Genomic DNA, 25759 nt, shown 5'->3' on the forward strand with positions numbered 1-25759 from the left:
CTTAGTTTCTTAGTTTCTTAGTTTCTTAGTTTCTTAGTTTCTTAGTTTCTTAGTTTCTTAGTTTCTTAGTTTCTTAGTTTCTTAGTTTCTTAGTTTCTTAGTTTCTTAGTTTCTTAGTTTCTTAGTTTCTTAGTTTCTTAGTTTCTTAGTTTCTTAGTTTCTTAGTTTCTTAGTTTCTTAGTTTCTTAGTTTTTTAGTTTGTCAGTTTGTTGGTTTCTTAGTTTCTTAGTTTCTTAGTTTGTCAGTTTGTCAATTTGTCAGTTTGTTCGTTTGTTAGTTTCTTAGTTTCTTAGTTTCTTAGTTTCTAATTTTCTTAGTTTCTCAGTTTCTCAGTTTCTCAGTTTCTCAGTTTCTCAGTTTCTCAGTTTCTCAGTTTCCTAGTTTCTTAGTTTCTTAGTTTCTTAGTTTCTTAGTTTCTTAGTTTCTTAGTTTCTTAGTTTCTTAGTTTCTTAGTTTCTTAGTTTCTTAGTTTCTTAGTTTCTTAGTTTCTTAGTTTCTTAGTTTCTTAGTTTCTTAGTTTCTTAGTTTCTTAGCTTCTTAGTTTCTTAGTTTCTTAGTTTCATAGTTTCATAGTTTCTTAGTTTCTTAGTTTCTTAGTTTCTTAGTTTCTTAGTTTCTTAGTTTCTTATTTTCTTAGTTTCTTAGTTTCTTAGTTTCTGAGTTTCTTAGTTTCTTAGTTTCTTAGTTTCTTAGTTTCTTAGTTTCTTAGTTTCTTAGTTTCTTAGTTTCTTAGTTTCTTAGTTTCTTAGTTTCTTAGTTTCTTAGTTTCTTAGTTTCTTAGTTTCTTAGTTTCTTAGTTTCTTAGTTTCTTAGTTTCTTAGTTTCTTAGTTTCTTAGTTACTTAGTTTCTTAGTTTCTTAGTTTCTTAGTTTCTTAGTTTCTTAGTTTCTTAGTTTCTTAGTTTCTTAGTTTCTTAGTTTCTTAGTTTCTTAGTTTCTTAGTTTCTTAGTTTCTTAGTTTTTTAGTTTGTCAGTTTGTTGGTTTCTTAGTTTCTTAGTTTCTTAGTTTGTCAGTTTGTCAATTTGTCAGTTTGTTCGTTTGTTAGTTTCTTAGTTTCTTAGTTTCTTAGTTTCTTAGTTTCTAATTTTCTTAGTTTCTCAGTTTCTCAGTTTCTCAGTTTCTCAGTTTCTCAGTTTCTCAGTTTCCTAGTTTCTTAATTTCTTAGTTTCTTAGTTTCTTAGTTTCTTAGTTTCTTAGTTTCTTAGTTTCTTAGTTTCTTAGTTTCTTAGTTTCTTAGTTTCTTAGTTTCTTAGTTTCTTAGTTTCTTAGTTTCTTAGTTTCTTAGTTTCTTAGTTTCTTAGCTTCTTAGTTTCTTAGTTTCTTAGTTTCATAGTTTCTTAGTTTCTTCGTTTCTTAGTTTCTTAGTTTCTTAGTTTCTTAGTTTCTTAGTTTCTTAGTTTCTTAGTTTCATAGTTTCTTAGTTTCTTAGTTTCTTAGTTTCTTAGTTTCTTAGTTTCTTTTTTTCTTAGTTTCTTAGTTTCTTAGTTTCTTAGTTTCTTAGTTTCTTAGTTTCTTAGTTTCTTAGTTTCTTAGTTTCTTAGTTTCTTAGTTTCTTAGTTTCTTAGTTTCTTAGTTTCTTAGTTTCTTAGTTTCTTAGTTTCTTAGTTTCTTAGTTTCTTAGTTTCTTAGTTTCTTAGTTTCTTAGTTTCTTAGTTTCTTAGTTTCTTAGTTTCTTAGTTTCTTAGTTTTTAATTTCTTAGTTTCTTAGTTTCTCAGTTTCTTAGTTTCTTAGTTTCTTAGTTTCTTAGTTTCTTAGTTTCTTAGTTTCTTAGTTTCTTAGTTTCTTAGTTTCTTAGTTTCTTAGTTTCTTAGTTTCTTAGTTTCTTAGTTTCTGAGTTTCTTAGTTTCTGAGTTTCTTAGTTTCTTAGTTTCTTAGTTTCTTAGTTTCTTAGTTTCTTAGTTTCTTAGTTTCTTAGTTTCTTAGTTTCTTAGTTTCTTAGTTTCTTAGTTTCTTAGTTTCTTAGTTTCTTAGTTTCTTAGTTTCTTAGTTTCTTAGTTTCTTAGTTTCTTAGTTTCTTAGTTTCTTAGTTTCTTAGTTTCTTAGTTTCTTAGTTTCTTAGTTTCTTAGTTTCTTAGTTTCTTAGTTTCTTAGTTTCTTAGTTTCTTAGTTTCTTAGTTTCTTAGTTTCTTAGTTTCTTAGTTTCTTAGTTTCTTAGTTTCTTAGTTTCTTAGTTTCTTAGTTTCTTAGTTTCTTAGTTTCTTAGTTTCTTAGTTTCTTAGTTTCTTAGTTTCTTAGTTTCTTAGTTTCTTAGTTTCTTAGTTTCTTAGTTTCTTTGTTTCTTAGTTTCTTAGTTTCTTAGTTTCTTAGTTTTTTAGTTTGTCAGTTTGTTGGTTTCTTAGTTTCTTAGTTTCTTAGTTTCTTAGTTTCTTAGTTTCTTAGTTTCTTAGTTTCTTAGTTTCTTAGTTTCTTAGTTTCTTAGTTTCTTAGTTTCTTAGTTTCTTAGTTTCTTAGTTTCTTAGTTTCTTAGTTTCTTAGTTTCTTTGTTTCTTAGTTTCTTAGTTTCTTAGTTTCTTAGTTTCTTAGTTTCTTAGTTTCTTAGTTTCTTAGTTTCTTAGTTTCTTAGTTTTTTAGTTTGTCAGTTTGTTGGTTTCTTAGTTTCTTAGTTTCTTAGTTTGTCAGTTTGTCAATTTGTCAGTTTGTTCGTTTCTTAGTTTCTTAGTTTCTTAGTTTCTTAGTTTCTTAGTTTCTTAGTTTCTTAGTTTCTTAGTTTCTTAGTTTCTTAGTTTCTTAGTTTCTTAGTTTCTTAGTTTCTTAGTTTCTTAGTTTCTTAGTTTCTTAGTTTCTTAGTTTCTTAGTTTCTTAGTTTCTTAGTTTCTTAGTTTCTTAGTTTCTTAGTTTCTTAGTTTCATAGTTTCTTAGTTTCTTAGTTTCTTAGTTTCTTAGTTTCTTAGTTTCTTAGTTTCTTAGTTTCTTAGTTTCTTAGTTTCTTAGTTTCTTAGTTTCTTAGTTTCTTAGTTTCTTAGTTTCTTAGTTTCTTAGTTTCTTAGTTTCTTAGTTTCTTAGTTTCTTAGTTTCTTAGTTTCTTAGTTTCTTAGTTTCTTAGTTTCTTAGTTTCTTAGTTTCTTAGTTTCTTAGTTTCTTAGTTTCTTAGTTTCTTAGTTTGTCAGTTTGTTCGTTTCTTAGTTTGTCAGTTTGTTCGTTTCTTAGTTTCTTAGTTTCTTAGTTTCTTAGTTTCTTAGTTTCTTAGTTTCTTAGTTTCTTAGTTTCTTAGTTTCTTAGTATCCTAGTTTCTTAGTTTCTTAGTTTCTTAGTTTCTTAGTTTCTTAGTTTCTTAGTTTCTTAGTTTCTTAGTTTCTTAGTTTCTTAGTTTCTTAGTTTCTTAGTTTCTTAGTTTCTAAGTTTCTTAGTTTCTTAGTTTCTTAGTTTCTTAGTTTCTTAGTTTCTTAGTTTCTTAGTTTCTTAGTTTCTTAGTTTCTTAGTTTCTTAGTTTCTTAGTTTCTTAGTTTCTTAGTTTCTTAGTTTCTTAGTTTCTTAGTTTCTTAGTTTCTTAGTTTCTTAGTTTCTTAGTTTCTTAGTTTCTTAGTTTCTTAGTTTCTTAGTTTCTTAGTTTCTTAGTTTGTCAGTTTGTTCGTTTCTTAGTTTCTTAGTTTCTTAGTTTCTTAGTTTCTTAGTTTCTTAGTTTCTTAGTTTCTTAGTTTCTTAGTTTCTTAGTATCCTAGTTTCTTAGTTTCCTAGTTTCTTAGTTTCTTAGTTTCTTAGTTTCTTAGTTTCTTAGTTTCTTAGTTTCTTAGTTTCTTAGTTTCTTAGTTTCTTAGTTTCTTAGTTTCTTAGTTTCTTAGTTTCTTAGTTTCTTAGTTTCTTAGTTTCTTAGTTTCTTAGTTTCTTAGTTTCTTTGTTTCTTAGTTTCTTAGTTTCTTAGTTTCTTAGTTTCTTAGTTTCTTAGTTTCTTAGTTTCTTAGTTTCTTAGTTTCTTAGTTTTTTAGTTTGTCAGTTTGTTGGTTTCTTAGTTTCTTAGTTTCTTAGTTTGTCAGTTTGTCAATTTGTCAGTTTGTTCGTTTCTTAGTTTCTTAGTTTCTTAGTTTCTTAGTTTCTTAGTTTCTTAGTTTCTTAGTTTCTTAGTTTCTTAGTTTCTTAGTTTCTTAGTTTCTTAGTTTCTTAGTTTCTTAGTTTCTAAGTTTCTTAGTTTCTTAGTTTCTTAGTTTCTTAGTTTCTTAGTTGCTTAGTTTCTTAGTTTCTTAGTTTCTTAGTTTCTTAGTTTCTTAGTTTCTTAGTTTCTTAGATTCTTAGTTTCTTAGTTTCTTAGTTTCTTAGTTTCTTAGTTTCTTAGTTTCTTAGTTTCTTAGTTTCTTAGTTTCTTAGTTTGTCAGTTTGTTCGTTTCTTAGTTTGTCAGTTTGTTCGTTTCTTAGTTTCTTAGTTTCTTAGTTTCTTAGTTTCTTAGTTTCTTAGTTTCTTAGTTTCTTAGTTTCTTAGTTTCTTAGTATCCTAGTTTCTTAGTTTCTTAGTTTCCTAGTTTCTTAGTTTCTTAGTTTCTTAGTTTCTTAGTTTCTTAGTTTCTTAGTTTGTTCGTTTCTTAGTTTCTTAGTTTCTTAGTTTCCTAGTTTCTTAGTTTCTTAGTTTCTTAGTTTCTTAGTTTCTTAGTTTCTTAGTTTCTTAGTTTCTGAGTTTCTTAGTTTCTGAGTTTCTTAGTTTCATAGTTTCTTAGTTTCTTAGTTTCTTAGTTTCTGAGTTTCTTAGTTTCTTAGTTTCTTAGTTTCTTAGTTTCTTATTTTCTTAGTTTCTTAATTTCTTATTTTCTTAGTTTCTTAGTTTCTTAGTTTCTTAGTTTCTTAGTTTCTTAGCTTCTTAGTTTCTTAGTTTCTTAGTTTCAAAGTTTCTTAGTTTCTTAGTTTCTTAGTTTCTTAGTTTCTTAGTTTCTTAGTTTCTTAGTTTCTAAGTTTCTAAGTTTCTTAGTTTCATAGTTTCTTAGTTTCTTAGTTTCTTTGTTTCTTAGTTTCTTAGTTTCTTAGTTTCTTAGTTTCTTAGTTTCTTAGTTTCTTAGTTTCTTAGTTTCTTAGTTTCTTAGTTTCTTAGTTTCTTAGTTTCTTAGTTTCTTAGTTTCTTAGTTTCTTAGTTTCTTAGTTTCTTAGTTTCTAAGTTTCTTAGTTTCTTAGTTTCTTAGTTTCTTAGTTTCTTAGTTTCTTAGTTTCTTAGTTTCTTAGTTTCTTAGTTTCTTAGTTTCTTAGTTTCTTAGTTTCTTAGTTTCTTAGTTTCTTAGTTTCTTAGTTTCTTAGTTTCTTAGTTTCTTAGTTTCTTAGTTTCTTAGTTTCTTAGTTTCTTAGTTTCTTAGATTCTTAGTTTCTTAGTTTCTTAGTTTCTTAGTTTGTCAGTTTGTTCGTTTCTTAGTTTGTCAGTTTGTTCGTTTCTTAGTTTCTTAGTTTCTTAGTTTCTTAGTTTCTTAGTTTCTTAGTTTCTTAGTTTCTTAGTTTCTTAGTATCCTAGTTTCTTAGTTTCCTAGTTTCTTAGTTTCTTAGTTTCTTAGTTTCTTAGTTTCTTAGTTTCTTAGTTTCTTAGTTTCTTAGTTTCTTAGTTTCTTAGTTTCTTAGTTTCTTAGTTTCTTAGTTTCTTAGTTTGTCAGTTTGTCAATTTGTCAGTTTGTTCGTTTCTTAGTTTCCTAGTTTCTTAGTTTCTTAGTTTCTTAGTTTCTTAGTTTCTTAGTTTCTTAGTTTCTTAGTTTCTTAGTTTCTTAGTTTCTTAGTTTCTTAGTTTCTTAGTTTCTTAGTTTCTTAGTTTCTTAGTTTCTTAGTTTCTTAGTTTCTTAGTTTCTTAGTTTCTTAGTTTCTTAGTTTCTCAGTTTCTCAGTTTCTTAGTTTCTTAGTTTCTTAGTTTCTTAGTTTCTTAGTTTCTTAGTTTCTTAATTTCTTAGTTTCTTAGTTTCTTAGTTTCTTAGTTTCTTAGTTTCTTAGTTTCTTAGTTTCTTAGTTTCTTAGTTTCTTAGTTTCTTAGTTTCTTAGTTTCTTAGTTTGTCAGTTTGTTCGTTTCTTAGTTTGTCAGTTTGTTCGTTTCTTAGTTTCTTAGTTTCTTAGTTTCTTAGTTTCTTAGTTTCTTAGTTTCTTAGTTTCTTAGTTTCTTAGTTTCTTAGTTTCTTAGTTTCATAGTTTCTTAGTTTCTTAGTTTCTTAGTTTCTTAGTTTCTTAGTTTCTTAGTTTCTTAGTTTCTTAGTTTCTTAGTTTCTTAGTTTCTTAGTTTCTTAGTTTCTTAGTTTCTTAGTTTCTTAGTTTCTTAGTTTCTTAGTTTCTTAGTTTCTTAGTTTCTTAGTTTCTTAGTTTCTTAGTTTCTTAGTTTCTTAGTTTCTTAGTTTCTTAGTTTCTTAGTTTCTTAGTTTCTTAGTTTCTTAGTTTCTTAGTTTCTTAGTTTCTTAGTTTCTTAGTTTCTTAGTTTCTTAGTTTCTTAGTTTCTTAGTTTCTTAGTTTCTTAGTTTCTTAGTTTCTTAGTTTCTTAGTTTCTTAGTTTCTTAGTTTCTTAGTTTCTTAGTTTCTTAGTTTCTTAGTATCTTAGTTTCTTAGTTTCTTAGTTTCTTAGTTTGTCAGTTTGTTCGTTTCTTAGTTTGTCAGTTTGTTCGTTTCTTAGTTTCTTAGTTTCTTAGTTTCTTAGTTTCTTAGTTTCTTAGTTTCTTAGTTTCTTAGTTTCTTAGTTTCTTAGTTTCTTAGTTTCTTAGTTTCTTAGTTTCTTAGTTTCTTAGTTTCTTAGTTTCTTAGTTTCTTAGTTTCTTAGTTTCTTAGTTTCTTAGTTTCTTAGTTTCTTAGTTTCTTAGTTTCTTAGTTTCTTAGTTTGTCAGTTTGTTCGTTTCTTAGTTTGTCAGTTTGTTCGTTTCTTAGCTTCTTAGTTTCTTAGTTTCTTAGTTTGTCAGTTTGTTCGTTTCTTAGTTTGTCAGTTTGTTCGTTTCTTAGTTTCTTAGTTTCTTAGTTTCTTAGTTTCTTAGTTTCTTAGTTTCTTAGTTTCTTAGTTTCTTAGTATCCTAGTTTCTTAGTTTCCTAGTTTCTTAGTTTCTTAGTTTCTTAGTTTCTTAGTTTCTTAGTTTCTTAGTTTCTTAGTTTCTTAGTTTCTTAGTTTCTTAGTTTCTTAGTTTCTTAGTTTCTTAGTTTCTTAGTTTCTTAGTTTCTTAGTTTCTTAGTTTCTTAGTTTCTTAGTTTCTTTGTTTCTTAGTTTCTTAGTTTCTTAGTTTCTTAGTTTCTTAGTTTCTTAGTTTCTTAGTTTCTTAGTTTCTTAGTTTTTTAGTTTGTCAGTTTGTTGGTTTCTTAGTTTCTTAGTTTCTTAGTTTGTCAATTTGTCAATTTGTCAGTTTGTTCGTTTCTTAGTTTCTTAGTTTCTTAGTTTCTTAGTTTCTTAGTTTCTTAGTTTCTTAGTTTCTTAGTTTCTTAGTTTCTTAGTTTCTTAGTTTCTTAGTTTCTTAGTTTCTAAGTTTCTTAGTTTCTTAGTTTCTTAGTTTCTTAGTTTCTTAGTTTCTTAGTTTCTTAGTTTCTTAGTTTCTTAGTTTCTTAGTTTCTTAGTTTCTTAGTTTCTTAGTTTCTTAGTTTCTTAGTTTCTTAGTTTCTTAGTTTCTTAGTTTCTTAGTTTCTTAGTTTCTTAGTTTCTTAGTTTGTCAGTTTGTTCGTTTCTTAGTTTGTCAGTTTGTTCGTTTCTTAGTTTCTTAGTTTCTTAGTTTCTTAGTTTCTTAGTTTCTTAGTTTCTTAGTTTCTTAGTTTCTTAGTATCCTAGTTTCTTAGTTTCCTAGTTTCTTAGTTTCTGAGTTTCTTAGTTTCTTAGTTTCTTAGTTTCTTAGTTTCTTAGTTTCTTAGTTTCTTAGTTTCTTAGTTTCTTAGTTTCTTAGTTTCTTAGTTTCTTAGTTTCTTAGTTTCTTAGTTTCTTAGTTTCTTAGTTTCTTAGTTTCTTAGTTTCTTAGTTTCTTAGTTTCTTAGTTTTTTAGTTTGTCAGTTTGTTGGTTTCTTAGTTTCTTAGTTTCTTAGTTTGTCAGTTTGTCAATTTGTCAGTTTGTTCTTTTGTTAGTTTCTTAGTTTCTTAGTTTCTTAGTTTCTTAGTTTCTTAGTTTCTTAGTTTCTTAGTTTCTAATTTTCTTAGTTTCTCAGTTTCTCAGTTTCTCAGTATCTCAGTTTCTCAGTTTCTCAGTTTCCTAGTTTCTTAGTTTCTTAGTTTCTTAGTTTCTTAGTTTCTTAGTTTCTTAGTTTCTTAGTTTCTTAGTTTCTTAGTTTCTTAGTTTCTTAGTTTCTTAGTTTCTTAGTTTCTTAGTTTCTTAGTTTCTTAGTTTCTTAGTTTCTTAGTTTCTTAGTTTCTTAGTTTCTTAGTTTCTTAGTTTCTTAGTTTCTTAGTTTCTTAGTTTCTTAGTTTCTTAGTTTCTTTGTTTCTTAGTTTCTTAGTTTCTTAGTTTCTTAGTTTCTTAGTTTCTTAGTTTTTTAGTTTGTCAGTTTGTTGGTTTCTTAGTTTCTTAGTTTCTTAGTTTGTCAGTTTGTCAATTTGTCAGTTTGTTCGTTTCTTAGTTTCTTAGTTTCTTAGTTTCTTAGTTTCTTAGTTTCTTAGTTTCTTAGTTTCTTAGTTTCTTAGTTTCTTAGTTTCTTAGTTTCTTAGTTTCTTAGTTTCTTAGTTTCTTAGTTTCTTAGTTTCTTAGTTTCTTAGTTTCTTAGTTTCTTTGTTTCTTAGTTTCTTAGTTTCTTAGTTTCTTAGTTTCTTAGTTTCTTAGTTTTTTAGTTTGTCAGTTTGTTGGTTTCTTAGTTTCTTAGTTTCTTAGTTTGTCAGTTTGTCAATTTGTCAGTTTGTTCGTTTCTTAGTTTCTTAGTTTCTTAGTTTCTTAGTTTCTTAGTTTCTTAGTTTCTTAGATTCTTAGTTTCTTAGTTTCTTAGTTTCTTAGTTTCTTAGTTTCTTAGTTTCTTAGTTTCTTAGTTTCTTAGTTTCTTAGTTTCTTAGTTTCTTAGTTTCTTAGTTTCTTAGTTTCTTAGTTTCTTAGTTTCTTAGTTTCTTAGTTTCTTAGTTTCTTAGTTTCTTAGTTTCTTAGTTTCTTAGTTTCTTAGTTTCTTAGTTTCTTAGTTTCTTAGTTTCTTAGTTTCTTAGTTTCTTAGTTTCTTAGTTTCTTAGTTTTTTAGTTTGTCAGTTTGTTGGTTTCTTAGTTTCTCAGTTTCTCAGTTTCTCAGTTTCTCAGTTTCTCAGTTTCTCAGTTTCCTAGTTTCTTAGTTTCTTAGTTTCTTAGTTTCTTAGTTTCTTAGTTTCTTAGTTTCTTAGTTTCTTAGTTTCTTAGTTTCTTAGTTTCTTAGTTTCTTAGTTTCTTAGTTTCTTAGTTTCTTAGTTTCTTAGTTTCTTAGCTTCTTAGTTTCTTAGTTTCTTAGTTTCATAGTTTCTTAGTTTCTTAGTTTCTTAGTTTCTTAGTTTCTTAGTTTCTTAGTTTCTTAGTTTCTTAGTTTCTTAGTTTCTTAGTTTCTTAGTTTCTTAGTTTCTTAGTTTCTTAGTTTCTTAGTTTCTTAGTTTCTTAGTTTCTTAGTTTCTTAGTTTCTTAGTTTCTTAGTTTCTTAGTTTCTTAGTTTCTTAGTTTCTTAGTTTCTTAGTTTCTTAGTTTCTTAGTTTCTTAGTTTCTTAGTTTCTTAGTTTCTTAGTTTCTTAGTTTCTTAGTTTCTTAGTTTCTTAGTTTCTTAGTTTCTTAGTTTCTTAGTTTCTTAGTTTCTTAGTTTCTTAGTTTCTGAGTTTCTTAGTTTCTTAGTTTCTTAGTTTCATAGTTTCTTAGTTTCTTAGTTTCTTAGTTTCTTAGTTTCTTAGTTTCTGAGTTTCGTAGTTTCTGAGTTTCTTAGTTTCTTAGTTTCTTAGTTTCTTAGTTTCTTAGTTTCTTAGTTTCTTAGTTTCTTACTTTCTTAGTTTCTTAGTTTCTTAGTTTCTTAGTTTCTTAGTTTCTTAGTTTCTTAGTTTCTTAGTTTCTTAGTTTCTTAGTTTCTTAGTTTCTTAGTTTCTTAGTTTCTTAGTTTCTTAGTTTCTTAGTTTCTTAGTTTCTTAGTTTCTTAGTTTCTTAGTTTCTTAGTTTCTTAGTTTCTTAGTTTCTTAGTTTCTTAGTTTCTTAGTTTCTTAGTTTCTTAGTTTCTTAGTTTCTTAGTTTCTTAGTTTCTTAGTTTCTTAGTTTCTTAGTTTCTTAGTTTCTTAGTTTCTTAGTTTCTTAGTTTCTTAGTTTCTTAGTTTCTTAGTTTCTTAGTTTCTTAGTTTCTTAGTTTCTTAGTTTCTTAGTTTCTTAGTTTCTTAGTTTCTTAGTTTCTTAGTTTCTTAGTTTCTTAGTTTCTTAGTTTCTTAGTTTCTTAGTTTCTTAGTTTCTTAGTTTCTTAGTTTCTTAGTTTCTTAGTTTCTTAGTTTCTTAGTTTCTTAGTTTCTTAGTTTCTTAGTTTCTTAGTTTCTTAGTTTCTTAGTTTCTTAGTTTCTTAGTTTCTTAGTTTCTTAGTTTCTTAGTTTGTCAGTTTGTCAATTTGTCAGTTTGTTCGTTTCTTAGTTTCTTAGTTTCTTAGTTTCTTAGTTTCTTAGTTTCTTAGTTTCTTAGATTCTTAGTTTCTTAGTTTCTTAGTTTCTTAGTTTCTTAGTTTCTTAGTTTCTTAGTTTCTTAGTTTCTTAGTTTCTTAGTTTCTTAGTTTCTTAGTTTCTTAGTTTCTTAGTTTCTTAGTTTCTTAGTTTCTTAGTTTCTTAGTTTCTTAGTTTCTTAGTTTCTTAGTTTCTTAGTTTCTTAGTTTCTTAGTTTCTTAGTTTCTTAGTTTCTTAGTTTTTTAGTTTGTCAGTTTGTTGGTTTCTTAGTTTCTCAGTTTCTCAGTTTCTCAGTTTCTCAGTTTCTCAGTTTCTCAGTTTCCTAGTTTCTTAGTTTCTTAGTTTCTTAGTTTCTTAGTTTCTTAGTTTCTTAGTTTCTTAGTTTCTTAGTTTCTTAGTTTCTTAGTTTCTTAGTTTCTTAGTTTCTTAGTTTCTTAGTTTCTTAGTTTCTTAGTTTCTTAGCTTCTTAGTTTCTTAGTTTCTTAGTTTCATAGTTTCTTAGTTTCTTAGTTTCTTAGTTTCTTAGTTTCTTAGTTTCTTAGTTTCTTAGTTTCTTAGTTTCTTAGTTTCTTAGTTTCTTAGTTTCTTAGTTTCTTAGTTTCTTAGTTTCTTAGTTTCTTAGTTTCTTAGTTTCTTAGTTTCTTAGTTTCTTAGTTTCTTAGTTTCTTAGTTTCTTAGTTTCTTAGTTTCTTAGTTTCTTAGTTTCTTAGTTTCTTAGTTTCTTAGTTTCTTAGTTTCTTAGTTTCTTAGTTTCTTAGTTTCTTAGTTTCTTAGTTTCTTAGTTTCTTAGTTTCTTAGTTTCTGAGTTTCTTAGTTTCTTAGTTTCTTAGTTTCATAGTTTCTTAGTTTCTTAGTTTCTTAGTTTCTTAGTTTCTTAGTTTCTGAGTTTCTGAGTTTCTTAGTTTCTTAGTTTCTTAGTTTCTTAGTTTCTTAGTTTCTTAGTTTCTTAGTTTCTTACTTTCTTAGTTTCTTAGTTTCTTAGTTTCTTAGTTTCTTAGTTTCTTAGTTTCTTAGTTTCTTAGTTTCTTAGTTTCTTAGTTTCTTAGTTTCTTAGTTTCTTAGTTTCTTAGTTTCTTAGTTTCTTAGTTTCTTAGTTTCTTAGTTTCTTAGTTTCTTAGTTTCTTAGTTTCTTAGTTTCTTAGTTTCTTAGTTTCTTAGTTTCTTAGTTTCTTAGTTTCTTAGTTTCTTAGTTTCTTAGTTTCTTAGTTTCTTAGTTTCTTAGTTTCTTAGTTTCTTAGTTTCTTAGTTTCTTAGTTTCTTAGTTTCTTAGTTTCTTAGTTTCTTAGTTTCTTAGTTTCTTAGTTTCTTAGTTTCTTAGTTTCTTAGTTTCTTAGTTTCTTAGTTTCTTAGTTTCTTAGTTTCTTAGTTTCTTAGTTTCTTAGTTTCTTAGTTTCTTAGTTTCTTAGTTTCTTAGTTTCTTAGTTTCTTAGTTTCTTAGTTTCTTAGTTTCTTAGTTTCTTAGTTTCTTAGTTTCTTAGTTTCTTAGTTTCTTAGTTTCTTAGTTTCTTAGTTTCTTAGTTTCTTAGTTTCTTAGTTTCTTAGTTTCTGAGTTTCTTAGTTTCTGAGTTTCTTAGTTTCATAGTTTCTTAGTTTCTTAGTTTCTTAGTTTCTGAGTTTCTTAGTTTCTTAGTTTCTTAGTTTCTTATTTTCTTAGTTTCTTAATTTCTTATTTTCTTAGTTTCTTAGTTTCTTAGTTTCTTAGTTTCTTAGTTTCTTAGCTTCTTAGTTTCTTAGTTTCTTAGTTTCGAAGTTTCTTAGTTTCTTAGTTTCTTAGTTTCTTAGTTTCTTAGTTTCTTAGTTTCTTAGTTTCTAAGTTTCTAAGTTTCTTAGTTTCATAGTTTCTTAGTTTCTTAGTTTCTTTGTTTCTTAGTTTCTTAGTTTCTTAGTTTCTTAGTTTCTTAGTTTCTTAGTTTCTTAGTTTCTTAGTTTCTTAGTTTCTTAGTTTCTTAGTTTCTAAGTTTCTTAGTTTCTTAGTTTCTTAGTTTCTTAGTTTCTTAGTTTCTTAGTTTCTTAGTTTCTTAGTTTCTTAGTTTCTTAGTTTCTTAGTTTCTTAGTTTCTTAGTTTCTTAGTTTCTTAGTTTCTTAGTTTCTTAGTTTCTTAGTTTCTTAGTTTCTTAGTTTCTTAGTTTGTCAGTTTGTTCGTTTCTTAGTTTGTCAGTTTGTTCGTTTCTTAGTTTCTTAGTTTCTTAGTTTCTTAGTTTCTTAGTTTCTTAGTTTCTTAGTTTCTTAGTTTCTTAGTTTCTTAGTATCCTAGTTTCTTAGTTTCCTAGTTTCTTAGTTTCTTAGTTTCTTAGTTTCTTAGTTTCTTAGTTTCTTAGTTTCTTAGTTTCTTAGTTTCTTAGTTTCTTAGTTTCTTAGTTTCTTAGTTTCTTAGTTTCTTAGTTTCTTAGTTTGTCAGTTTGTCAATTTGTCAGTTTGTTCGTTTCTTAGTTTCTTAGTTTCTTAGTTTCTTAGTTTCTTAGTTTCTTAGTTTCTTAGTTTCTTAGTTTCTTAGTTTCTTAGTTTCTTAGTTTCTTAGTTTCTTAGTTTCTTAGTTTCTTAGTTTCTTAGTTTCTTAGTTTCTTAGTTTCTTAGTTTCTTAGTTTCTTAGTTTCTTAGTTTCTTAGTTTCTTAATTTCTTAGTTTCTCAGTTTCTTAGTTTCTTAGTTTCTTAGTTTCTTAGTTTCTTGGTTTCTTAGTTTCTTAGTTTCTTAGTTTCTTAGTTTCTTAGTTTGTCAGTTTGTTCGTTTCTTAGTTTGTCAGTTTGTTCGTTTCTTAGTTTCTTAGTTTCTTAGTTTCTTAGTTTCTTAGTTTCTTAGTTTCTTAGATTCTTAGTTTCTTAGTTTCTTAGTTTCTTAGTTTCTTAGTTTCTTAGTTTCTTAGTTTCTTAGTTTCTTAGTTTCTTAGTTTCTTAGTTTCTTAGTTTCTTAGTTTCTTAGTTTGTCAGTTTGTTCGTTTCTTAGTTTGTCAGTTTGTTCGTTTCTTAGTTTCTTAGTTTCTTAGTTTCTTAGTTTCTTAGTTTCTTAGTTTCTTAGATTCTTAGTTTCTTAGTTTCTTAGTTTCTTAGTTTCTTAGTTTCTTAGTTTCTTAGTTTCTTAGTTTCTTAGTTTCTTAGTTTCTTAGTTTCTTAGTTTCTTAGTTTCTTAGTTTCTTAGTTTCTTAGTTTCTTAGTTTCTTAGTTTCTTAGTTTCTTAGTTTCTTAGTTTCTTAGTTTCTTAGTTTCTTAGTTTCTTAGTTTCTTAGTTTCTTAGTTTCTTAGTTTCTTAGTTTCTTAGTTTCTTAGTTTCTTAGTTTCTTAGTTTCTTAGTTTCTTAGTTTCTTAGTTTCTTAGTTTCTTAGTTTCTTAGTTTCTTAGTTTCTTAGTTTCTTAGTTTCTTAGTATCTTAGTTTCTTAGTTTCTTAGTTTCTTAGTTTGTCAGTTTGTTCGTTTCTTAGTTTGTCAGTTTGTTCGTTTCTTAGTTTCTTAGTTTCTTAGTTTCTTAGTTTCTTAGTTTCTTAGTTTCTTAGTTTCTTAGTATCCTAGTTTCTTAGTTTCCTAGTTTCTTAGTTTCTTAGTTTCTTAGTTTCTTAGTTTCTTAGTTTCTTAGTTTCTTAGTTTCTTAGTTTCTTAGTTTCTTAGTTTCTTAGTTTCTTAGTTTCTTAGTTTCTTAGTTTCTTAGTTTCTTAGTTTCTTAGTTTCTTAGTTTCTTAGTTTCTTAGTTTCTTAGTTTCTTAGTTTCTTAGTTTCTTAGTTTCTTAGTTTCTTAGTTTCTTAGTTTCTTAGTTTCTTAGTTTCTTAGTTTTTTAGTTTGTCAGTTTGTTGGTTTCTTAGTTTCTTAGTTTCTTAGTTTGTCAGTTTGTCAATTTGTCAGTTTGTTCTTTTGTTAGTTTCTTAGTTTCTTAGTTTCTTAGTTTCTTAGTTTCTTAGTTTCTTAGTTTCTAATTTTCTTAGTTTCTCAGTTTCTCAGTTTCTCAGTATCTCAGTTTCTCAGTTTCTCAGTTTCCTAGTTTCTTAGTTTCTTAGTTTCTTAGTTTCTTAGTTTCTTAGTTTCTTAGTTTCTTAGTTTCTTAGTTTCTTAGTTTCTTAGTTTCTTAGTTTCTTAGTTTCTTAGTTTCTTAGTTTCTTAGTTTCTTAGTTTCTTAGTTTCTTAGCTTCTTAGTTTCTTAGTTTCTTAGTTTCATAGTTTCTTAGTTTCTTAGTTTCTTAGTTTCCTAGTTTCTTAGTTTCTTAGTTTCTTAGTTTCTTAGTTTCTTAGTTTCTTAGTTTCTTAGTTTCTTAGTTTCTTAGTTTCTTAGTTTCTTAGTTTCTTAGTTTCTTAGTTTCTTAGTTTCTTAGTTTCTTAGTTTCTTAGTTTCTTAGTTTCTTAGTTTCTTAGTTTCTTAGTTTCTTAGTTTCTTAGTTTCTTAGTTTCTTAGTTTCTTAGTTTCTTAGTTTCTTAGTTTCTTAGTTTCTTAGTTTCTTAGTTTCTTAGTTTCTTAGTTTCTTAGTTTCTTAGTTTCTTAGTTTCTTAGTTTCTTAGTTTCTTAGTTTCTTAGTTTCTTAGTTTCTTAGTTTCTTAGTTTCTTAGTTTCTTAGTTTCTTAGTTTCTTAGTTTCTTAGTTTCTTAGTTTCTTAGTTTCTTAGTTTCTTAGTTTCTTAGTTTCTTAGTTTCTTAGTTTCTTAGTTTCTTAGTTTTTTAGTTTGTCAGTTTGTTGGTTTCTTAGTTTCTCAGTTTCTCAGTTTCTCAGTTTCTCAGTTTCTCAGTTTCTCAGTTTCCTAGATTCTTAGTTTCTTAGTTTCTTAGTTTCTTAGTTTCTTAGTTTCTTAGTTTCTTAGTTTCTTAGTTTCTTAGTTTCTTAGTTTCTTAGTTTCTTAGTTTCTTAGTTTCTTAGTTTCTTAGTTTCTTAGTTTCTTAGCTTCTTAGTTTCTTAGTTTCTTAGTTTCATAGTTTCTTAGTTTCTTAGTTTCTTAGTTTCTTAGTTTCTTAGTTTCTTAGTTTCTTAGTTTCTTAGTTTCTTAGTTTCTTAGTTTCTTAGTTTCTTAGTTCCTTAGTTTCTTAGTTTCTTAGTTTCTTAGTTTCTTAGTTTCTTAGTTTCTTAGTTTCTTAGTTTCTTAGTTTCTTAGTTTCTTAGTTTCTTAGTTTCTTAGTTTCTTAGTTTCTTAGTTTCTTAGTTTCTTAGTTTCTTAGTTTCTTAGTTTCTTAGTTTCTTAGTTTCTTAGTTTCTTAGTTTCTTAGTTTCTTAGTTTCTTAGTTTCTTAGTTTCTTAGTTTCTTAGTTTCTTAGTTTCTTAGTTTCTTAGTTTCTTAGTTTCTTAGTTTCTTAGTTTCTTAGTTTCTTAGTTTCTTAGTTTCTTAGTTTCTTAGTTTCTTAGTTTCTTAGTTTCTTAGTTTCTTAGTTTCTTAGTTTCTTAGTTTCTTAGTTTCTTAGTTTCTTAGTTTCTTAGTTTCTTAGTTTCTTAGTTTCTTAGTTTCTTAGTTTCTTAGTTTCTTAGTTTCTTAGTTTCTTAGTTTCTTAGTTTCTTAGTTTCTTAGTTTCTTAGTTTCTTAGTTTCTTAGTTTCTTAGTTTCTTAGTTTCTTAGTTTCTTAGTTTCTTAGTTTCTCATTTTCTCAGTTTCTCAGTTTCTCAGTTTCTCAGTTTCTCAGTTTCTCAGTTTCTTTGTTTCTTAGTTTCTCAGTATCTTAATTTCTTAGTTTCTTAGTTTCTTAGTTTCTTAGTTTCTTAGTTTCTTAGTTTCTTAGTTTCTTAGTTTCTTAGTTTCTTAGTTTCTTAGTTTCTTAGTTTCTTAGTTTCTTAGTTTCTTAGTTTCTTAGTTTCTTAGTTTCTTAGTTTCTTAGTTTCTTAGTTTCTTAGTTTCTTAGTTTCTCAGTTTCTTAGTTTCTTAGTTTCTTAGTTTCTTAGTTTTTTAATTTTCTTAGATTCTTAGTTTCTTAGTTTCTTAGTTTCTTAGTTTCTTAGTTCCTTAGTTTGTCAGTTTGTTCGTTTCTTAGTTTGTCAGTTTGTTCGTTTCTTAGTTTGTTAGTTTCTTAGTTTCTTAGTTTCTTAGTTTCATATTTTCTTAGTTCCTTAGTTTATTAGTTTCTTAGTTTCTTAGTTTCTTAGTTTCTTAGTTTCTTAGTTTCTTAGTTTCTTAGTTTCTTAGTTTCTTAGTTTCTTAGTTTCTTAGTTTCTTAGTTTCTTAGTTTCTTAGTTTCTTAGTTTCTTAGTTTCTTAGTTTCTTAGTTTCTTAGTTTCTTAGTTTCTTAGTTTCTTAGTTTCTTAGTTTCTTAGTTTCTGAGTTTCTTAGTTTCTGAGTTTCTTAGTTTCATAGTTTCTTAGTTTCTTAGTTTCTTAGTTTCTGAGTTTCTTAGTTTCTTAGTTTCTTAGTTTCTTATTTTCTTAGTTTCTTAATTTCTTATTTTCTTAGTTTCTTAGTTTCTTAGTTTCTTAGTTTCTTAGTTTCTTAGCTTCTTAGTTTCTTAGTTTCTTAGTTTCGAAGTTTCTTAGTTTCTTAGTTTCTTAGTTTCTTAGTTTCTTAGTTTCTTAGTTTCTTAGTTTCTAAGTTTCTAAGTTTCTTAGTTTCATAGTTTCTTAGTTTCTTAGTTTCTTTGTTTCTTAGTTTCTTAGTTTCTTAGTTTCTTAGTTTCTTAGTTTCTTAGTTTCTTAGTTTCTTAGTTTCTTAGTTTCTTAGTTTCTTAGTTTCTTAGTTTCTAAGTTTCTTAGTTTCTTAGTTTCTTAGTTTCTTAGTTTCTTAGTTTCTTAGTTTCTTAGTTTCTTAGTTTCTAAGTTTCTTAGTTTCTTAGTTTCTTAGTTTCTTAGTTTCTTAGTTTCTTAGTTTCTTAGTTTCTTAGTTTCTTAGTTTCTTAGTTTCTTAGTTTCTTAGTTTCTTAGTTTCTTAGTTTCTTAGTTTCTTAGTTTCTTAGTTTCTTAGTTTCTTAGTTTCTTAGTTTCTTAGTTTCTTAGTTTCTTAGTTTGTCAGTTTGTTCGTTTCTTAGTTTGTCAGTTTGTTCGTTTCTTAGTTTCTTAGTTTCTTAGTTTCTTAGTTTCTTAGTTTCTTAGTTTCTTAGTTTCTTAGTTTCTTAGTTTCTTAGTTTCTTAGTTTCTTAGTTTCTTAGTTTCTTAGTTTCTTAGTTTCTTAGTTTCTTAGTTTCTTAGTTTGTCAGTTTGTCAATTTGTCAGTTTGTTCGTTTCTTAGTTTCTTAGTTTCTTAGTTTCTTAGTTTCTTAGTTTCTTAGTTTCTTAGTTTCTTAGTTTCTTAGTTTCTTAGTTTCTTAGTTTCTTAGTTTCTTAGTTTCTTAGTTTCTTAATTTCTTAGTTTCTCAGTTTCTTAGTTTCTTAGTTTCTTAGTTTCTTAGTTTCTTAGTTTCTTAGTTTCTTAGTTTCTTAATTTCTTAGTTTCTTAGTTTCTTAGTTTCTTAGTTTCTTAGTTTCTTTGTTTCTTAGTTTCTTAGTTTCTTAGTTTCTTAGTTTCTTAGTTTCTTAGTTTCTTAGTTTGTCAGTTTGTTCGTTTCTTAGTTTGTCAGTTTGTTCGTTTCTTAGTTTCTTAGTTTCTTAGTTTCTTAGTTTCTTAGTTTCTTAGTTTCTTAGTTTCTTAGTTTCTTAGTTTCTTAGTTTCTTAGTTTCTTAGTTTCTTAGTTTCTTAGTTTCTTAGTTTCTTAGTTTCTTAGTTTCTTAGTTTCTTAGTTTCTTAGTTTCTTAGTTTCTTAGTTTCTTTGTTTCTTAGTTTCTTAGTTTCTTAGTTTCTTAGTTTCTTAGTTTCTTAGTTTTTTAGTTTGTCAGTTTGTTGGTTTCTTAGTTTCTTAGTTTCTTAGGTTGTCAGTTTGTCAATTTGTCAGTTTGTTCGTTTCTTAGTTTCTTAGTTTCTTAGTTTCTTAGTTTCTTAGATTCTTAGTTTCTTAGTTTCTTAGTTTCTTAGTTTCTTAGTTTCTTAGTTTCTTAGTTTCTTAGTTTCTTAGTTTCTTAGTTTCTTAGTTTCTTAGTTTCTTAGTTTCTTAGTTTCTTAGTTTCTTAGTTTCTTAGTTTCTTAGTTTCTTAGTTTCTTAGTTTCTTAGTTTCTTAGTTTCTTAGTTTCTTAGTTTCTTAGTTTCTTAGTTTCTTAGTTTCTTAGTTTCTTAGTTTCTTAGTTTCTTAGTTTCTTAGTTTCTTAGTTTCTTAGTTTCTTAGTTTCTTAGTTTCTTAGTTTCTTAGTTTCTTAGTTTCTTAGTTTCTTAGTTTCTTAGTTTCTTAGTTTCTTAGTTTCTTAGTTTCTTAGTTTCTTAGTTTCTTAGTTTCTTAGTTTCTTAGTTTCTTAGTTTCTTAGTTTCTTAGTTTCTTAGTTTCTTAGTTTCTTAGTTTCTTAGTTTCTTAGTTTCTTAGTTTCTTAGTTTCTTAGTTTCTTAGTTTCTTAGTTTCTTAGTTTCTTAGTTTCTTAGTTTCTTAGTTTCTTAGTTTCTTAGTTTCTTAGTTTCTTAGTTTCTTAGTTTCTTTGTTTCTTAGTTTCTTAGTTTCTTAGTTTCTCAGTTTCTTAGTTTCTTAGTTTCTTAGTTTCTTAGTTTCTTAGTTTTTTAGTTTGTCAGTTTGTTGGTTTCTTAGTTTCTTAGTTTCTTAGTTTGTCAGTTTGTCAATTTGTCAGTTTGTTCGTTTCTTAGTTTCTTAGTTTCTTAGTTTCTTAGTTTCTTAGTTTCTTAGTTTCTTAGTTTCTTAGTTTCTTAGTTTCTTAGTTTCTTAGTTTCTTAGTTTCTTAGTTTCTTAGTTTCTTAGTTTCTTAGTTTCTTAGTTTCTTAGTTTCTTAGTTTCTTAGTTTCTTAGTTTCTTAGTTTCTTAGTTTCTTAGTTTCTTAGTTTCTTAGTTTCTTAGTTTCTTAGTTTCTTAGTTTCTTAGTTTCTTAGTTTCTTAGTTTCTTAGTTTCTTAGTTTCTTAGTTTCTTAGTTTCTTAGTTTCTTAGTTTCTTAGTTTCTTAGTTTCTTAGTTTCTTAGTTTCTTAGTTTCTTAGTTTCTTAGTTTCTTAGTTTCTTAGTTTCTTAGTTTCTTAGTTTCTTAGTTTCTTAGTTTCTTAGTTTCTTAGTTTCTTAGTTTCTTAGTTTCTTAGTTTCTTAGTTTCTTAGTTTCTGAGTTTCTTAGTTTCTGAGTTTCTTAGTTTCTTAGTTTCTTAGTTTCTTAGTTTCTTAGTTTCTTAGTTTCTGAGTTTCTTAGTTTCTGAGTTTCTGAGTTTCTTAGTTTCTTAGTTTCTTAGTTTCTTAGCTTCTTAGCTTCTTAGTTTCTTAGTTTCAAAATTTCTTAGTTTCTTAGTTTCTTAGTTTCTTAGTTTCTTAGTTTCTTAGTTTCTTAGTTTCTTAGTTTCTTAGTTTCTTAGTTTCTTAGTTTCTTAGTTTCTTAGTTTCTTAGTTTCTTAGTTTCTTAGTTTCTTAGTTTCTTAGTTTCTTAGTTTCTTAGTTTCTTAGTTTCTTAGTTTCTTAGTTTCTTAGTTTCTTAGTTTCTTAGTTTCTTAGTTTCTTAGTTTCTTAGTTTCTTAGTTTCTTAGTTTCTTAGTTTCTTAGTTTCTTAGTTTCTTAGTTTCTTAGTTTCTTAGTTTCTTAGTTTCTTAGTTTCTTAGTTTCTTAGTTTCTTAGTTTCTTAGTTTCTTAGTTTCTTAGTTTCTTAGTTTCTTAGTTTCTTAGTTTCTTAGTTTCTTAGTTTCTTAGTTTCTTAGTTTCTTAGTTTCTTAGTTTCTTAGTTTCTTAGTTTCTTAGTTTCTTAGTTTCTTAGTTTCTTAGTTTCTTAGTTTCTTAGTTTCTTAGTTTCTTAGTTTCTTAGTTTCTTAGTTTCTTAGTTTCTTAGTTTCTTAGTTTCTTAGTTTCTTAGTTTCTTAGTTTCTTAGTTTCTTAGTTTCTTAGTTTCATAGTTTCTTAGTTTCTTAGTTTCTTAGTTTCTTAGTTTCTGAGTTTCTTAGTTCCTGAGTTTCTTAGTTTCTTAGTTTCTTAGTTTCTTAGTTTCTTAGTTTCTTAGTTTCTTAGTTTCTTAGTTTCTTAGTTTCTTAGTTTCTTAGTTTCTTAGTTTCTTAGTTTCTTAGTTTCTTAGTTTCTTAGTTTCTTAGTTTCTTAGTTTCTTAGTTTCTTAGTTTCTTAGTTTCTTAGTTTCTTAGTTTCTTAGTTTCTTAGTTTCTTAGTTTCTTAGTTTCTTAGTATCCTAGTTTCTTAGTTTCTTAGTTTCTTAGTTTCTTAGTTTCTTAGTTTCTTAGTTTCTTAGTTTCTTAGTTTCTTAGTTTCTTAGTTTCTTAGTTTCTTAGTTTCTTAGTTTCTTAGTTTCTTAGTTTCTTAGTTTCTTAGTTTCTTAGTTTCTTAGTTTCTTAGTTTCTTAGTTTCTTAGTTTCTTAGTATCCTAGTTTCTTAGTTTCCTAGTTTCTTAGTTTCTTAGTTTCTTAGTTTCTTAGTTTCTTAGTTTCTTAGTTTCTTAGTTTCTTAGTTTCTTAGTTTCTTAGTTTCTTAGTTTCTTAGTTTCTTAGTTTGTCAGTTTGTCAATTTGTCAGTTTGTTCGTTTCTTAGTTTCTTAGTTTCTTAGTTTCTTAGTTTCTTAGTTTCTTAGTTTCTTAGTTTCTTAGTTTCTTAGTTTCTTAGTTTCTTAGTTTCTTAGTTTCTTAGTTTCTTAGTTTCTTAGTTTCTTAGTTTCTTAGTTTCTTAGTTTCTTAGTTTCTTAGTTTCTTAGTTTCTTAATTTCTTAGTTTCTCAGTTTCTTAGTTTCTTAGTTTCTTAGTTTCTTAGTTTCTTAGTTTCTTAGTTTCTTAGTTTCTTAATTTCTTAGTTTCTTAGTTTCTTAGTTTCTTAGTTTCTTAGTTTCTTTGTTTCTTAGTTTCTTAGTTTCTTAGTTTCTTAGTTTCTTAGTTTCTTAGTTTCTTAGTTTGTCAGTTTGTTCGTTTCTTAGTTTGTCAGTTTGTTCGTTTCTTAGTTTCTTAGTTTCTTAGTTTCTTAGTTTCTTAGTTTCTTAGTTTCTTAGTTTCTTAGTTTCTTAGTTTCTTAGTTTCTTAGTTTCTTAGTTTCTTAGTTTCTTAGTTTCTTAGTTTCTTAGTTTCTTAGTTTCGTAGTTTCTTAGTTTCTTAGTTTCTTAGTTTCTTAGTTTCTTAGTTTCTTAGTTTCTTAGTTTCTTAGTTTCTTAGTTTCTTAGTTTCTTAGTTTCTTAGTTTCTTAGTTTCTTAGTTTCTTAGTTTCTTAGTTTCTTAGTTTCTTAGTTTCTTAGTTTCTTAGTTTCTTAGTTTCTTAGTTTCTTAGTTTTTTAGTTTGTCAGTTTGTTGGTTTCTTAGTTTCTTAGTTTCTTAGTTTGTCAGTTTGTCAATTTGTCAGTTTGTTCGTTTCTTAGTTTCTTAGTTTCTTAGTTTCTAATTTTCTCAGTTTCTCAGTTTCCTAGTTTCTTAGTTTCTTAGTTTCTTAGTTTCTAATTTTCTCAGTTTCTCAGTTTCTCAGTTTCTCAGTTTCCTAGTTTCTTAGTTTCTTAGTTTCTTAGTTTCTTAGTTTCTTAGTTTCTTAGTTTCTTAGTTTCTTAGTTTCTTAGTTTCTTAGTTTCTTAGTTTCTTAGTTTCTTAGTTTCTTAGTTTCTTAGTTTCTTAGTTTCTTAGTTTCTTAGTTTCTTAGTTTCTTAGTTTCTTAGTTTCTTAGTTTCTTAGTTTCTTAGTTTCTTAGTTTCTTAGTTTCTTTGTTTCTTAGTTTATTAGTTTCTTAGTTTCTTAGTTTCTTAGTTTCTTAGTTTCTTAGTTTCTTAGTTTCTTAGTTTCTTAGTTTCTTAGTTTCTTAGATTCTTAGTTTCCTAGTTTCTTAGTTTCTTAGTTTCTTAGTTTATTAGTTTCTTAGTTTCTTAGCTTCTTAGTTTCTTAGTTTCTTAGTTTCTTAGATTCTTAGTTTCCTAGTTTCTTAGTTTCGTAGTTTCTTAGTTCCTTAGTTTCTTAGTTTCTTAGTTTGTCAGTTTGTCAGTTTCTTAGTTTCTTAGTTTCTTAGTTTCTTAGTTTCTTAGTTTCTTAGTTTCTTAATTTCTTAGTTTCTTAGTTTCTTAGTTTCTTAGTTTCTTAGTTTCTTAGTTTCTTAGTTTCTTAGCTTCTTAGTTTCTTAGTTTCTTAGTTTCTTAGTTTCAAAGTTTCTTAGTTTCTTAGTTTCTTAGTTTCTTAGTTTCTTAGTTTCTTAGTTTCTTAGTTTCTTGGTTTCTAAGTTTCTTAGTTTCTTAGTTTCTTAGTTTCTTAGTTTCTTAGTTTCTTAGTTTCTTAGTTTCTTAGTTTCTTAGTTTCTTAGTTTCTTAGTTTCTTAGTTTCTTAGTTTCTTAGTTTCTTAGTTTCTTAGTTTCCTAGTTTCTTAGTTTCTTAGTTTCTTAGTTTTTAGTTTCTTAGTTTCTTAGTTTCTTAGTTTCTTAGTTTCTTAGTTTCTTAGTTTCTTAGTTTCTTAGTTTCTTAGTTTCTTAGTTTCTTAGTTTCTTAGTTTCTTAGTTTCTTAGTTTCTTAGTTTCTTAGTTTCTTAGTTTCTTAGTTTCTTAGTTTCTTAGTTTCTTAGTTTCTTAGTTTCTTAGTTTCTTAGTTTCTTAGTTTCTTAGTTTCTTAGTTTCTTAGTTTCTTAGTTTCTTAGTTTCTTAGTTTCTTAGTTTCTTAGTTTCTTAGTTTCTTAGTTTCTTAGTTTCTTAGTTTCTTAGTTTCTTAGTTTCTTAGTTTCTTAGTTTCTTAGTTTCTTAGTTTCTTAGTTTCTTAGTTTCTTAGTTTCTTAGTTTCTTAGTTTCTTAGTTTCTTAGTTTCTTAGTTTCTTAGTTTCTTAGTTTCTTAGTTTCTTAGTTTCTTAGTATCTTAGTTTCTTAGTTTCTTAGTTTCTTAGTTTCTTAGTTTCTTAGTATCTTAGTTTCTTAGTTTCTTAGTTTCTTAGTTTCTTAGTTTCTTAGTTTCTTAGTTTCTTAGTTTCTTAGTTTGTCAGTTTCTTAGTTTCTTAGTTTCTTAGTTTCTTAGTTTCTTAGTTTCTTAGTTTCTTAGTTTCTTAGTTTCTTAGTTTCTTAGTTTCTTAGTTTCTTAGTTTCTTAGTTTCTTAGTTTCTTAGTTTCTTAGTTTCTTAGTTTCTTATTTTCTTAGTTTCTTAGCTTCTTAGTTTCTTAGTTTCTTAGTTTCTTAGTTTCTTAGATTCTTAGTTTCTTAGTTTCTTAGTTTCTCAGTTTCTTAGTTTCTTAGTTTCTTAGTTTCTTAGTTTCTTAGTTTCTTAGTTTGTCAGTTTGTTCGTTTCTTAGTTTCTTAGTTTCATAGTTTCTTAGTTTCTTAGTTTCTTAGTTTCTTAGTTTCTTAGTTTCTTAGTTTCTTAGTTTCTTAGTTTCTTAGTTTCTTAGTTTCTTAATTTCTTAGTTTCTTAGTTTCTTAGATTCTTAGTTTCTTAGTTTCTTAGTTTCTTAGTTTCATAGTTTCTTAGTTTCTTAGTTTCTTAGTTTCTTAGTTTCTTAGTTTCTTAGTTTCTTAGTTTCTTAGTTTCTTAGTTTCTTAGTTTCTTAGTTTCTAAGTTTCTTAGTTTCTTAGTTTCTTAGTTTCTTAGTTTCTTAGTTTCTTAGTTTCTTAGTTTCTTAGTTTCTTAGCTTCTTAGTTTCTTAGTTTCTTAGTTTATTAGTTTCTTAGTTTCTTAGTTCCTTAGTTTCTTAGTTCCTTAGTTTCTTAGTTTCTTAGTTTCTTAGTTTCTTAGTTTCTTAGTTTCTTAGTTTCTTAGTTTCTTAGTTTCTTAGTTTCTTAGTTTCTTAGTTTCTTAGTTTCTTAGTTTCATAGTTTCTTAGTTTCTTAGTTTCTTAGTTTCTTAGTTTCTTAGTTTCTTAGTTTCTTAGTTTCTTAGTTTCTTAGTTTCTTAGATTCTTAGTTTCTTAGTTTATTAGTTTCTTAGTTTCTTAGTTTCTTAGTTTCTTAGTTTCTTAGTTTCTTAGTTTCTTAGTTTCTTAGTTTCCTAGTTTCTTAGTTTCTTAGTTTCTTAGTTTTTAGTTTCTTAGTTTCTTAGTTTCTTAGTTTCTTAGTTTCTTAGTTTCTTAGTTTCTTAGTTTCTTAGTTTCTTAGTTTCTTAGTTTCTTAGTTTCTTAGTTTCTTAGTTTCTTAGTTACTTAGTTTCTTAGTTTCTTAGTTTCTTAGTTTCTTAGTTTCTTAGTTTCTTAGTTTCTTAGTTTCTTAGTTTCTTAGTTTCTTAGTTTCTTAGTTTCTTAGTTTCTTAGTTTCATAGTTTCTTAGTTTCTTAGTTTCTTAGTTTCTTAGTTTCTTAGTTTCTTAGTTTCTTAGTTTCTTAGTTTCTTAGTTTCTTAGTTTCCTAGTTTCTTAGTTTCCTAGTTTCTCAGTTTCCTAGTTACTTAGTTTCTTAGTTTCTTAGTTTCTTAGTTTCTTAGTTTCTTAGTCTCTTAGTTTCTTAGTTTCTTAGTTTCATAGTTTCCTAGTTTCTTAGTTTCTTAGTTTCTTAGTTTTTAGTTTCTTAGTTTCTTAGTTTCTTAGTTTCTTAGTTTCTTAGTTTCTTAGTTTCTTAGTTTCTTAGTTTCTTAGTTTCTTAGTTTCTTAGTTTCTTAGTTTCTTAGTTTCTTAGTTTCTTTGTTTCTTAGTTTCTTAGTTTCTTAGTTTCTTAGTTTCTTAGTTTCTTAGTTTCTTAGTTTCTTAGTTTCTTAGTTTCTTAGTTTCTTAGTTTCTTAGTTTCTTAGTTTCTTAGTTTCTTAGTTTCATAGTTTCTTAGTTTCTTAGTTTCTTAGTTTCTTAGTTTCTTAGTTCCTTAGTTTGTCAGTTTGTTCGTTTCTTAGTTTGTCAGTTTGTTCGTTTCTTAGTTTCTTAGTTTCTTAGTTTCCTAGTTTCTTAGTTTCTTAGTTTCTTAGTTTCTTAGTTTCTTAGTTTCTTAGTTTCTTAGTTTCTTAGTTTCTTTGTTTCTTAGTTTCTTAGTTTCTTAGTTTCTTAGTTTCTTCGTTTCTTAGTTTCTTAGTTTCTTAGTTTCTTAGTTTCTTAGTTTCTTAGTTTCTTAGTTTCTTAGTTTCTTTGTTTCTTAGTTTCTTAGTTTCTTAGTTTCTTAGTTTCTTAGTTTCTTAGTTTCTTAGTTTCTTAGTTTCTTAGTTTCTTAGTTTCTTAGTTTCTTAGTTTCTTAGTTTCTTAGTTTCTTAGTTTCTTAGTTTCTTAGTTTCTTAGTTTCTTAGTTTCTTAGTTTCTTAGTTTCTTAGTTTCTTAGTTTCTTAGTTTCTTAGTTTCTTAGTTTCTTAGTTTCATAGTTTCTTAGTTTCTTAGTTTCTTAGTTTCTTAGTTTCTTAGTTTCTTAGTTTCTTAGTTTCTTAGTTTCTTAGTTTCTTAGTTTCATAGTTTCTTAGTTTCTTAGTTTCTTAGTTTCTTAGTTTCTTAGTTTCTTAGTTCCTTAGTTTGTCAGTTTGTTCGTTTCTTAGTTTGTCAGTTTGTTCGTTTCTTAGTTTCTTAGTTTCTTAGTTTCCTAGTTTCT

The sequence above is a fragment of the Megalopta genalis genome, chromosome 19 (genome assembly GCF_051020955.1).
Source record: "Megalopta genalis isolate 19385.01 chromosome 19, iyMegGena1_principal, whole genome shotgun sequence".
Taxonomy (NCBI): Eukaryota; Metazoa; Arthropoda; class Insecta; order Hymenoptera; family Halictidae; genus Megalopta; species Megalopta genalis.